This window comes from Dermochelys coriacea, chromosome 9, assembly GCF_009764565.3.
Source record: "Dermochelys coriacea isolate rDerCor1 chromosome 9, rDerCor1.pri.v4, whole genome shotgun sequence".
Classification (NCBI taxonomy): domain Eukaryota; kingdom Metazoa; phylum Chordata; order Testudines; family Dermochelyidae; genus Dermochelys; species Dermochelys coriacea.
In genome coordinates, this window is record NC_050076.1 from 52,713,215 (window position 1) to 52,724,714 (window position 11,500).

The window sequence follows — 11,500 nt, forward strand, 5'->3', positions numbered from 1 at the left end:
CCCGATGGGGCCCTTGGTACAGCCCCCTGGCCCAGCGAGATGGGCTGACAGGGTGCGGACCCCCGACGTGGCTCTTGATGGGTTGACCTGAATGCTGGGGCGATAGGGGGCGGCGGAGGGAGAATAGCAGCCCCTGGTGGGTCGGGACGGGCAAACACAAAGGCCATTCCCTGGGAGTCATCTGTTGGAAAGGGGAAGGAGACTGTCCCAGGGGTGGCAATAATATCTCGGGAGGTGGGCGGGAGAAGGGCAGGGGCAGGGGTAGAGGTGAGAGTCTGGGTCGGGAGAGGGCTCTCACCGATGCCGGGCGCAAGCTCTCTTGTGGATTTGGCAGCCACGGCATCAGGAGGTGGACTTTCTTCTGTAGGGTCCTCTCCCGGAAAGGAGGTCGAATGCTCCTCACCAGCAAGGGATGCCCCTGGTGGCTCAGGTTCCAGCCGCGTGGCACTGGCCGTCGCCTCAACTGGCTCGGTGGCTCTCAGCAGGGTTCCCTCTGCAGCCGGGTTGATGGAGGAGTCCAGGGGCTCCTCGGAGGTGGGAGCAGAAGCAACGGTTACAGGGAGGGAGTATGGGGAGAAGGGGGCTGGAAAGAAGTCGCCCAGATCGAGGCCCGCTGGCATAGGATCGTCCTCCCCTTGGGTGACCGGGGTCAGACCCAGGGCCTCGATCTCCTCATATATAGAGGGGAAATTGTTTTCCGCTACCCCGGGATTCTCCCCGCCGGCACCTGACGCGACGGTTACTTCGGGGCACACTGGGGTTTCAGATGGTGTCTCGGGGGTCTTGGAGGGGAGGGACTCTCGTGGAGGGGAGATGCCGCCTTCCAGTGCTGCCACGTCTTCCCCAGCCGGCTCTGGTTGGTGGAACACACCCGTGGGTAGAGCGGAAGGCTCGGCATCGGTGCCCCCCTTCCTGGTCTTCCAGGGGGCCTCCACGTCAGATGGGAGGAGCGGAGCTCGAGCCTTCCGCTTGCCCCGCTTCCCCTGGACTAGGGCCCAGCCCTCCATGGCATCATCCGGGGGCTGGCTAGCAGGGGTTGTGTCAGGGGGCAGAGGCGATGGCTCAGGGACTCGAGGGGGTAACGGTGGGGCAGCACAAGGGAGGGAAGATTCCCCTTGGGGCGGGCCCTCTCCCATGCTTGGCGGTGTCCCTGCCGCACCCTCCTCCACAGGCCCCACCAGATTACAAGCAGCGGGGGCGGGGTTCTCCCGCTCCTCTGGGCATAGTTGGGGAGGTGCCCCTTGGGCCCGAGCGGGAGCAATGGTGGACTGGGAAGGAGGAGGGGCAGTTTCGGGCGCCGGGCAGCCAGGGGCGTTGGTGATGACGGGGCCGGTTCCCTGCCGGGGTTCGGGGATCCTGAATGCCCCTCCTTCCCGGGCCAGGGGGCAGTCCCTCCGGACGTGCCCCATCGCCCGGCAGAGGTAGCACCGGGCCTCCCCCCTGAAATAATGCACCTGGTAATGGGCCCCCTGGTAGGGGACTAGGAAGGAACCTTCCAGTGCCTCTCCGTCGTGCGCCACCGGCGGCAGTTGAAGCTGCACTTGCCGTCGGAAGGAGAGGACGTGACGGAGGGCGGGGTCTTTGCAGCCCAACGGGAGAGGGCTGATGACAGAGATGGGCTTTCCCAAGGTAGAAAGGGCGGGTAACAGGGCGGCATTGGGGAGAAAGGGAGGGACGGAGGTCAGGATCAGGCGGACGCCCAGGTCCTCTAGGGTACGGGCGTGAAGGGTGTGGAGCACGAGCGTGTAGAGATGTTTTCTTGGCGCGGTTTGAAAACAGACCGGCTGCATCTCGTGCAGCCGGCTTCTAGTGAAGGGGTGAAGGGATCGGTTGGGTCCACGGGGGAGGGGTCCAATTAAAAGGTCCGGAGGGCCTGGGGTAGTGGGTGGGCGGGGCGTGCCCTCGTGCAGGACCCGGTCGAGATATACCCGAGCAGCGGGCGGCAAAGCGGCCTTCACCTCCTGAAGTATGCATCGGGGAGTACAAGGTCTGGAAAGCCCCATGCGCTGAGCGAAGGTTAGGGGATCCAGCCAGTCTCCCCGGTCATAGTCCAGGAGGTCTCCGACTCTTGTGACCTCTGCCAGGACCAACCTCTGGCGCACCGAGGGGGGACTCCGCCACCTGCAAACGGAGCTGGGGGTTGTGTAGCAGGGGCTCCGCGAGGAGATCTGCCCCCTCGGTGGCCGCCACGGACCTGCTCGTTGTAAAGAGTTTCCAGGTCCGGAGGAGGGACCTGGTAGAAGACCGGCAGCCCGGAGAGGTCTCGCGGAAGACCTCTCGGATGGAGATAAAGGAGCTGCCGGTCGTATCGGAGCCCTCGGAAGTGGGCGCAGGAAGGCGTGCGCCAGTATGCTCCACGCCGGACTACCTGCACCATAAAGGAGCCTCTGCAGGGTCTGGAGGCGGAAGACATGGACCTGAGTAAGCAGACATTTGAGGCCCTGCCCTCCCTCCTCCACAGGTAGATGGAGAACCCCTGCAGGGACCCAGTGCAGTCCTGACCAAAAGAACTCCAGAATCGATGTCTGCAGGTTGGTCAGGAAAGCCGGGGCCGGGACCAGGGTGTTGAGCCGGTACCAAAGCATGGACAGGACTAGTTGATTAAGCACTAACGCTCTCCCTCGAAGGGAGAGGCACCGGAGCAGTCCTGTCCATTTCCGGAGCCGCTCTATCACCCCGCCCTCTAAATTCTGCCAGTTCGCCGGCGGAGAGGGATGCGTGGCAGAAAGGTAAACGCCCAGATAGAGCAGCGGACCCGTGCTCCACCGGATGGCTTGAAGCGCGGGTGGGCGGGGGCTCGCCTGCCGCCAGTCCCCTACCACCAAGCCAGAGCTCTTGACCCAGTTGACCCGCGCAGAGGAGGCTGCTGAATAGATGGCCTGGCAAGCCTCCACTCGCACCAAGTCGCCCGGGTCCTGGACCATGAGGAGCACGTCATCAGCGTACGCCGACAGGACCAGCCGCAGCTCCGGCTCCCTCAGCACCAACCCTGTCAACCTCCTTCGGAGGAGACAGAGGAAGGGTTCGATCGCCAGAGCGTAGAGCTGGCCTGAGAGGGGGCACCCCTGCCGTACTCCTCGCCCGAAGTTGACCGGTTCGGTCAGGGTCCAGTTGAGTCTTACCAGACACTCTGCGGAAGCGTACAGCACCCGGAGAAAGTTCACAAATCTGGGTCCGAAGCCAAACACCTGCAGAGTGCTCATTAGATACCCGTGATCCATCCTGTCGAACGCCTTCTCCTGATCTAAAGACAGGAGGGCGAACGACAGACCATCCCTACACCCAAGTTCCAATAGGTCCCGGACCAGATAGAGGTTGTCGAAGATACTGCGGCCCGGGACGGTGTAGGTCTGGTCTGGGTGGACCACGTCCGCCCGCACGGACCCTAGCCTCAGGGAGATGGCTTTTGCCACGATTTTGTAGTCCGTGCTGAGGAGCGAGACGGGACGCCAATTTCGTAAATCACGGAGGTCCCCCTTTTTCGGCAATAAGGCGAGCACGGCTCGCCTGCACGAAAGAGGGAGGACCCCGCTCTGCAAAGACTCGGCCCAGACGGTGACTAGGTCTGGGCCCAGGACGTCCCAGAACACACGGTAGAACTCCACGGTCAGCCCGTCCATGCCCGGAGATTTATTGGTGGGCATGCGACGGAGGGCTTCCGAGAACTCGGCCAGAGTGAGAGGCAGCTCTAGCCGGTCTCGGTCGCCCACGCTGACCGTCGGGAGCTCCTCCCACAGCACTCTGCAAGCGTTAGGATCGGTCGGCTCCGGGGAGAAAAGGCTTGCGTAGAAGGCTCTCGCCCTCTCGCACATCTCCACCGGATCCGTGAGGGGGGTGCCCATCCTCAGTCAGTAGGCAGATGATATGTTTCTTAGCCCCCCTCTTTTTTTCCAGGGCGTAGAAGAAGCGGGAGCCGCAATCCATCTCCCGAAGGAGACGGATGCGGGATCGAACAAAGGCACCCCGGGCCCGATGGTCCTCGAGGCTCCGGAGCTCCTCCCGCTTCTCCCGGCACGCTCCGCAGAGGGGTGGATCCTCGGGGCTGGCGGCCAGACGCCTCTCCAGCTCTAAGACCTCCCGTTCCAACTGCTCTATCGCTGCATCCCTCCGTCGGCTGGTGCCCCGGGTGTAGTCACGGCAGAAGAGCCGAGCGTGCACCTTCCCTACGTCCCACCACCGCCGTGCCGAGGGAAAGGCACGCCGCTGCCCTCGCCAGGCCAGCCAGAACTCCCGGAAGGACGCCACGAAGCCCGCATCCTCCAGCAAGCTGTTGTTAAAATGCCAATAGGCCGGCCCCGGCCTCTCCGCGCAGAGGGAGGCTGTCACGGTGGCTATGTGATGGTCAGAAAATGGGGCCGGCCGGATGCTGGAGGAGTGGGCTCGTGTAAGATGAAAGCGTGATAAATAAATGCGGTCCAACCGGGAGTGGCGCGACCGATGGGCCTCCACCCGGACAAAGGTGAACGTGGGAAGCGTCATCCGGGTGGTGGTCGCGCCAGACGTCCACCAGGGAGTGGTGTTCGACTATCTCCTGGAGGACGGCCACGGCGGGCCGGGCTCTTCTCGGTCCCCGAGTGGTCCCGTTCCTCAAGGGTGATGTTAAAGTCCCCCCCAGGACCAGGCACTCCTGAGAGCCAGTGCCGAGAAGCGGATGCCTGCTGATAGAATTGCAGCCGCTCCGGGCTCGCTGCTGGGGCATAGATGGTTGACGAGGTTGACTACGAGCCCCTCCATTTGGACCCGAGGTGCAGCAGGCGACCCGGCACAGCCTCGCGACCCCCAGCACCTCGGGCCGTAGGTCGTGGGAGAACAGGGTCGCCACTCCACCCGTATGACTTTGTGAGTGGCTAAAGTAGACCCTGTCTCCCCAATCCAGCGCGCCCTCTGTCTTCGGCGTCGGATCCGTATGGGTCTCTGCAGGAAACCACAGAGTACCTCCCCTCTCGAAGGAAGGAGAGCACCTGGGACCTGCGGAGACCCATCTTACAGCCACGGTGTTTCAATGTTGCGATGGTAAAGGGTGCCATGAGGAGGGCTGGGTGGATCCTCGCCGCAGAATTCCTAGTGGCTCCCGGCGGGCCGCGTAGCAGTCCGTGTACCCACCCCGTAGGTGAGTAAGTACGGAAGTGGCGGACCCGCTGTAGGCCGCGGCGCCCTGTCTTCCGGTCCTTTCCCCCCCCCATGAGGGCCCTTGCGGCCCGAGGATTTGATTAAAGTCCCCCCATCGCTGGAGGGCAAGCTGGACTTTGTGCGGGAGCCACGGACGTCTTCTAGGAACTCCCGCAACTCCTCTCGCAGCGCATGGGGGGCTGGGGTTATGGTCTGGTTGCTCCCCGAGTGGGCCCTGGTACAGCCCCCTGGCCCAGCGGGACGGGCGACAGGGTGCGACCCCCGACGGGGCTCTTGATGGGTTGACCTGAATGCTGGGGCGATAGAGGGCGGCGGGAGGGAGGATAGCAGCCCCTGGTGGGTCGGGACGGCAAACCAAAGGCCATTTCCCTGGGAGTCATCTGTTGGAAAGGGGAAGGGACTGTCCCAGGGGTGGCAATAATCTCGGGAGGTGGGCGGGATAAGGGACAGGGGCAGGGTTAGAGGTGAGAGTCTGGGTCAGGAGAGGGCTCTCAACCGATGCCGGGCGCAGCTGTCTGGTGATTTGGCAGCCACGGCATCATTAGGTGGACTTTTCTTCTGTAGGGTCCTCTCCCGAAGGAGTCGAATGCTCCTCACCACGAGGGATGCCCTGGTGGCTCAGGTTCCAGCCGCGGGCACTGGCCGTCGCCTCAACTGGCTCGGCGGCTCTCACAGGGTGCCTCTGCAGCCGGGTTGATGGAGGAGTCCAGGCTCCTCGGAGGTGGGAGCAGAAGCAACTGTTACGGGGAGGGAGTATGGGGAAAAGGGGGCCGGAAAGAAGTCCCCAGATCGAGGCCCCTGCATAGGATCGTCCTCCCCTTGGGTGACCGGGTCAGACCAGGGCCTCGATCTCCTCATATATAGGGGGAAATTTTTCCGCTACCCCGGGATTCTCCCCGCCGGCACCTGACGCGATGGTTACTTCGGGGCACCTGGGGTTTCAAATGGTGCCTCGGGGTCTTGGAGGGGAGGGACTCCCGTGGAGGGGAGATACCGTCTTCCAGTGCTGCCACATCTTCCCCAGCCGGCTCAGTGGGTGAACACACCCGTGGGTAGAGCGGGAAGGCTCGGCATCGGTGCCCCCCTTTCTGGTCTTCCGGGGGGCCTCCGCGTCACATGGGAGGAGCGGAGCTCGAGCCTTCCCGCTTGCCCGCTCCCCTTGACTAGGGCCCAGCCCTCCTGGCATCATCCGGGGGCAGGCTAGCAGGGTTCTGTCAGGGGCAGAGGCCAGGCTCAGGGACTCGAGGGGGTAACGGTGGGGCAGCACAAGGGAGGGAAGATTCCCCTTGGGGCGGGCCCTCCCCCATGCTTTGGCGCTGTCCGCCGCACCCTCCCCACAGGCCCCGCCAGATTGCAAGCAGTGGGGTCAGGGTTCTCCCCGCTCGTTTGGGCATAGTGGGGTAGGTACCCTTGGGCCCGAGCGGAGCAATGGTGGACTGGGAAGGAGGAGGGCGGTGTTCGGGTGCGCGGGCAGCCCGGGGCGTCGGCGATGACGGGGTCAGTTCCTGCCGGGGCTCGGCTGTCCGGATGCCCTCCTTCTCGGGCCAGGGGCAGTCCTCCGGACGTGCCCCATCCGCCGGCAGGTAGCACCGGGCCTCTCCCCCGTTTAAAATGCACCCTGTAATGGGTCCCCTGGTAGGGGGACAGGAAAGACCCCTCGAGTGCCTCTCCTCGTCGCGCCGCCGCCGGCAGCAGTTGAAAGCTGCACTTGCCGGCTGAAGGAAGGACTGACGGAGTGGCGGGGTCTTTGCAGCCCAACGGGAGAGGGCGATGACAGAGATGGGCTTTCCCCAAGGTAAAAGGGCGGGTACAGGGCGGCATTGGAAAAGAGGGAGGGCGGAGGTCAGACCGCCAGGCGACCCAGGTCCTCTAGCGGCTCTAAAGGGACGAACACGCCCCCACCGCCAGGCCCTTCTCCACCGTCCTCCTGGGCGGCGGCCTCCGATGCTAGAGAAGAACGACCTTGCCATCATTTTGGAGGCCGCCACAATGGCCGGGGCCCACCACCCTCGCCAACGCCCGCACATAGGTCTCCACGTGGGGGTGAGGTGGGCACCAGGAGGCAACGGACCGCCGTGCTTCCTGGTCATGGTGGAAAGGGGCCCCGGCCGCTATAGATGGTAGCGAGGCGGGGGCTGGAGAAATGTGCGGCAGGCGGGGGGGCTGCGCCACCATGGGCGTATGCTCTGGGGGCCGGGTAGGGACACCTGCAGAGCTGGTGGAGGGAACAGCGGGGAGGGGCGCCCCAGCTGAGATGGGGCCGGGGCATTGGGGGCAGCCCCTGCCATGGAGGCCTGGTCTTTTTAGCGGGCCCTTCCCTTCTTCTTCCCCTGGCCCTTCCCGCCGGCTGGGAGGACTCCCCCCAATCTGAGGGGGTGATAGACGTGGCAGCAGTGGAGGTCACCCCGGTGCCCGTCGCTGCTGGTGCCCCAGCGGGGCAGATGGCAATGGTTTGGCAGCGGAGGTAGAAGCTTGAGGGGGTGACGGAGGGGTAGGCGGGGGAGGGGGAGCTTGGCTGCTGGAGGGGTCTCACCCGTCTCATCCCCCGCCATCATGAACAAGGAGGAAAGGGGGACACCAAAAGGAGGAGGGGAGGGAAGCAGGTCGACCACTCCTCCCCGCTAGCTGCAGGCAGGGGAGAGGGCGCCAAAAGGGGTGGGCTGGACGGGGGCAATCAGGGGCTAAGGGTCAGTCCCGACACAAGGTGGAAATCCGGCTCCTCTTGGTGCACTAGGGGGGGGGATTCAACAACATTGAAGGTGCAGTGAAGAGGGTTGCACTGAATGGGGAATTGCACAAGCGCATGGGAGGGGGCATGGGCACACGGAGCGAGGGGCTAAGCGGTCTGGGGTAGAACAGGGAAACCAGGGGCTAGCTTCAGAGGCTGGGGCGGGGCAAACAAACAAAGGCTGCAGAAGAATGGCGGGCAGGCAAACAAACTGAAGCTAGTAAGGGGGTCTGGATCAAAAGAGGAGGCAAAGCATGGCAAATGGGCAGGTAGTAAAGGGCAAAGCTGGGGTTAGGCAGTCCGGGGGGGCACATGTGCCCATGTGCACTTGCACAAGTCTTTTTGAGCCTTGCTGCTGCTTCTGGCCCAAAGGGTGGAAATAGGGCGTGGCAAGCCACAAGCAGCTGAGTCCAGAGGCAGGAGCTGAGGCAGATGGTATACAGCCAGTGGGGGTTGGTGGAGGGGGCAGCGTGGTGGTAACAGTGGTGGGGGTTGGGGGGACACACAGATGGATCGGGGGGCTCCACGCCACACCCCCCGTGTCCCTACAAACCAGTCAAACCCCACCACAAGCACAGTTTGAATTACTCAGTCTTAGGTCCCCTCCACAGTGTTCTGCAAAGTCTCTAGGTGCTGCCCCACTGGCAGATGATCCTCTTCTTCTCCTCCTCGGGCTTCAGCAGCTCCAGGCAGCGGCCTCTGCAGCAGCAGCAGCTCCAGGAACTCCAGGTGGTGGTCCAGGCAGGCAGAAAGGACCCCTCTCAGGTGGTGGTGGTGGGGGTGGTGTCCACAACAGCAGGGCTGGGGTCCCTCACGTCCTCCTCTCTGGGGAGTGGGCTAGCAGCCCCCCCCCGGGGCTGCAGTTGCAGCAGTAGCAGCACCCAAGAGTGGGGGGTCCAGCAGCCAAGTAGCAGAGAATGGGGGGGGGTCTGGCCCAGCCAGGAGCAGCTGGAGCAGCAGGAGAGCTTAGGGCCTAGTAGCAGCAGGAGTAGCAGCTTCCCACCTCCCTCCACGCTAGAAGGCTGGGAGAGCAATGGGGGGGAGAGAGAGAGAGATTCGCTCCAGACTAAACACATCCCTGGTACCACGATAAGTGAAATGGCTGCTGCTTCCAGGTCGATTAAGACACCTGGGGCCAATTAAGAACTTTCCAGAAGGCAGGGAAGGCTAGGTTGATTGGGACACCTGAAGCCAATCAGGGGCTGGCTGAAACTAGTTAAAGCCTCCCAGTCAGTCAGGTGGGGTGCATGTCAGGAGCTGTGGGAGGAAGTTGTGCTGTTGGAGAGGCTGATAGTACACACCATATCAGGCACAAGGAAGGCCCTGAGGTAAGGTGAAGTGAGCTTGAGGAAGTGAGGGCTGCTGTGAGGGAAGTAGTCCAGGGAATTGTACATGTCATGTTTCTAAAGGTCAGCTACCATAGCTGATACTATTAGGGTCCCTGGGCTGGAGCCCGGAGTAGAGGGTGGGCCCAGGCTCCCCCCCCCCCACTTTTGCTCCCTGTTTAATCACTGAGACTGAGAGACAACAGAGACTGTGCAAGGAAGGATAACTTCTCTTCATCTCCCTCGCTGGCTTATGATGAAAATGGCTCAGTAGACTGTGACCCTTGTCTCTAGAGAAAGAAGGGTTAGGTGGAGGTCAGTGAGCCTGTGAGGCTAGCAAAATCCTACAGGAAACATGGGACCCACGAGGCAAGGATAGAGCTTTGTCACACACCCCAGTCATGATTCTATAGACCTCTCTATCATATTTCCCACTTAGTCTCTGTTTTCCCAAGCTGAACAGTCCCTGTCTTTTTAATTGCTTCTGTATGGAAGCTGTTCCATACCCTTAATCATTTTTGTTGCCCTTCTCTGTATACCTTTACCCTAAGATATACCTTTTCCATTTCTATATCTTTTTTGAGATGGGGTAACCAGAACGCATACGGTATTAAAGGTGTAGGTGTACCATGGATTTATACAGTGGCATTATGTTTTTTTCTTCCCTTCCTAATGGTTCCTAACATTGTGTTAGCTTTGACTACTGCTGCATATCGAGAAGAGGTTTTCAGAGAACTATCCACGACTCCACACTCTCTTCTTGAGTAGTAACAGTAATTTAGTCCTCATTTTTGTGTGGATAGTTGGGATTATGTTTTTTTAGGTGCATTACTTTGCATTTATCACATTGAATTTCATCTGTCATTTTGTTGCTCGGTCACCCAGTTCTGTGAGATCCTTTCTAACTCTTTGTATTCAGGTTTCGACTTACTATCTTGAGTATTTTATATCATCTCCAAATTTGCCACCTCACTGTTTACCTGTTTTTTTCCACATCATTTATGACTATGTTGAACAGTACTGATCCCAGATAGATCCCTGGTGGACACTGCTATGTACCTCTCTCCATTCTGAAAACTGACCAATTTATTCCTACCCTTTGTTTCCTGTCTTTTAACCTTTACTGATCCATGAGAAACCTTCCCTCTTATCCCATGACTGCTTGCTTTGGTGCATAAGGGCTGTTGGTGAAGGCTTTCTGATAGTCCAAATACACTATATCCACTGGTGTCAAGTATCAGAGGGTAGCCGTGTTAGTCTGGATCAGTAAAGCGGCAAAGAGCCTGTGGCACCTTATAGATTAACAGAGCATATTGGAGCATAAGCTTTTGTGGGTTGCATCTGACGAAGTGGGTATTCACCCACGAAAGCTTATGCTCCAATACATCTGTTAGTCTATAAGATGCCACAGGACTCTTTGCTGCTTTTTATATCCACTGGATCCCCTTGTTCACGTTTGTTTGACCGCCTCAAAGAATTCAATAGATTGGTGAGGTATGATTTCCCTTACAAAAGCTGTGTTGACTCTTCACAACAAATCATGTTCATCTATGGTCTGATATTCTGTTCTTTACTATAGTTTCATCCAATTTGCCTAACACTGAAGTTAGGCTTACTGGTCTAAGTGCCGCTGGTCCCTTTTTAAAAAAAGTTAGCTATCCTCCAGTCATTTGGTACAGGAGCTGATTTAAGTGACAGGTTACATACCATACTTAGTAGTTCCTGAAATTTCATATTTGAATTCCTTCTGAACTCTTGGGTGAATACCATCTGGTCCTAGTACTTATTACTGTTTAATTTAGCAATTTGTTCCAATTTCCTCTGACACCTCAGTCGGGGATCGTTCCTCAGATTTGTCACCAAAAAGAATGGCTCAGGTTGGGAATCTCCCTCACATCCTCACTGTGAAAATGGAAGTGAAGAATTCATGTAGTTTCTCCTCAATGGCCTTGTTGACCTTGAGTGCTCCTTTCGTACCTCTTTCGTCCAGCGGCCCCACTGATTATTATCAGGCTTTGTGCTTCTGATGCACTTAACTATTTTTTTTACTGTTTTGGGGTCTTGTCTAGTTGCTGTTCAAATGCTTTTTTGGCCTGCCTAATTATACTTTGGCTTGCCAAAGTTTATATTCCTTTCTATTTTCCTCAGTAGGATTTAACTTCCAGTTTTTAAAGAATGCCTTATTGCCTCTACCCTCTTCTTTACTCTGTTTCTTATGGTGACTTTTTTTGTCCTTTTACTACCTTTTGTAATTTGGGGAATACTTTAATTTGATCCTCTATGATATTTTTTTAAAAAAAGTTTCCATGCAGCCACG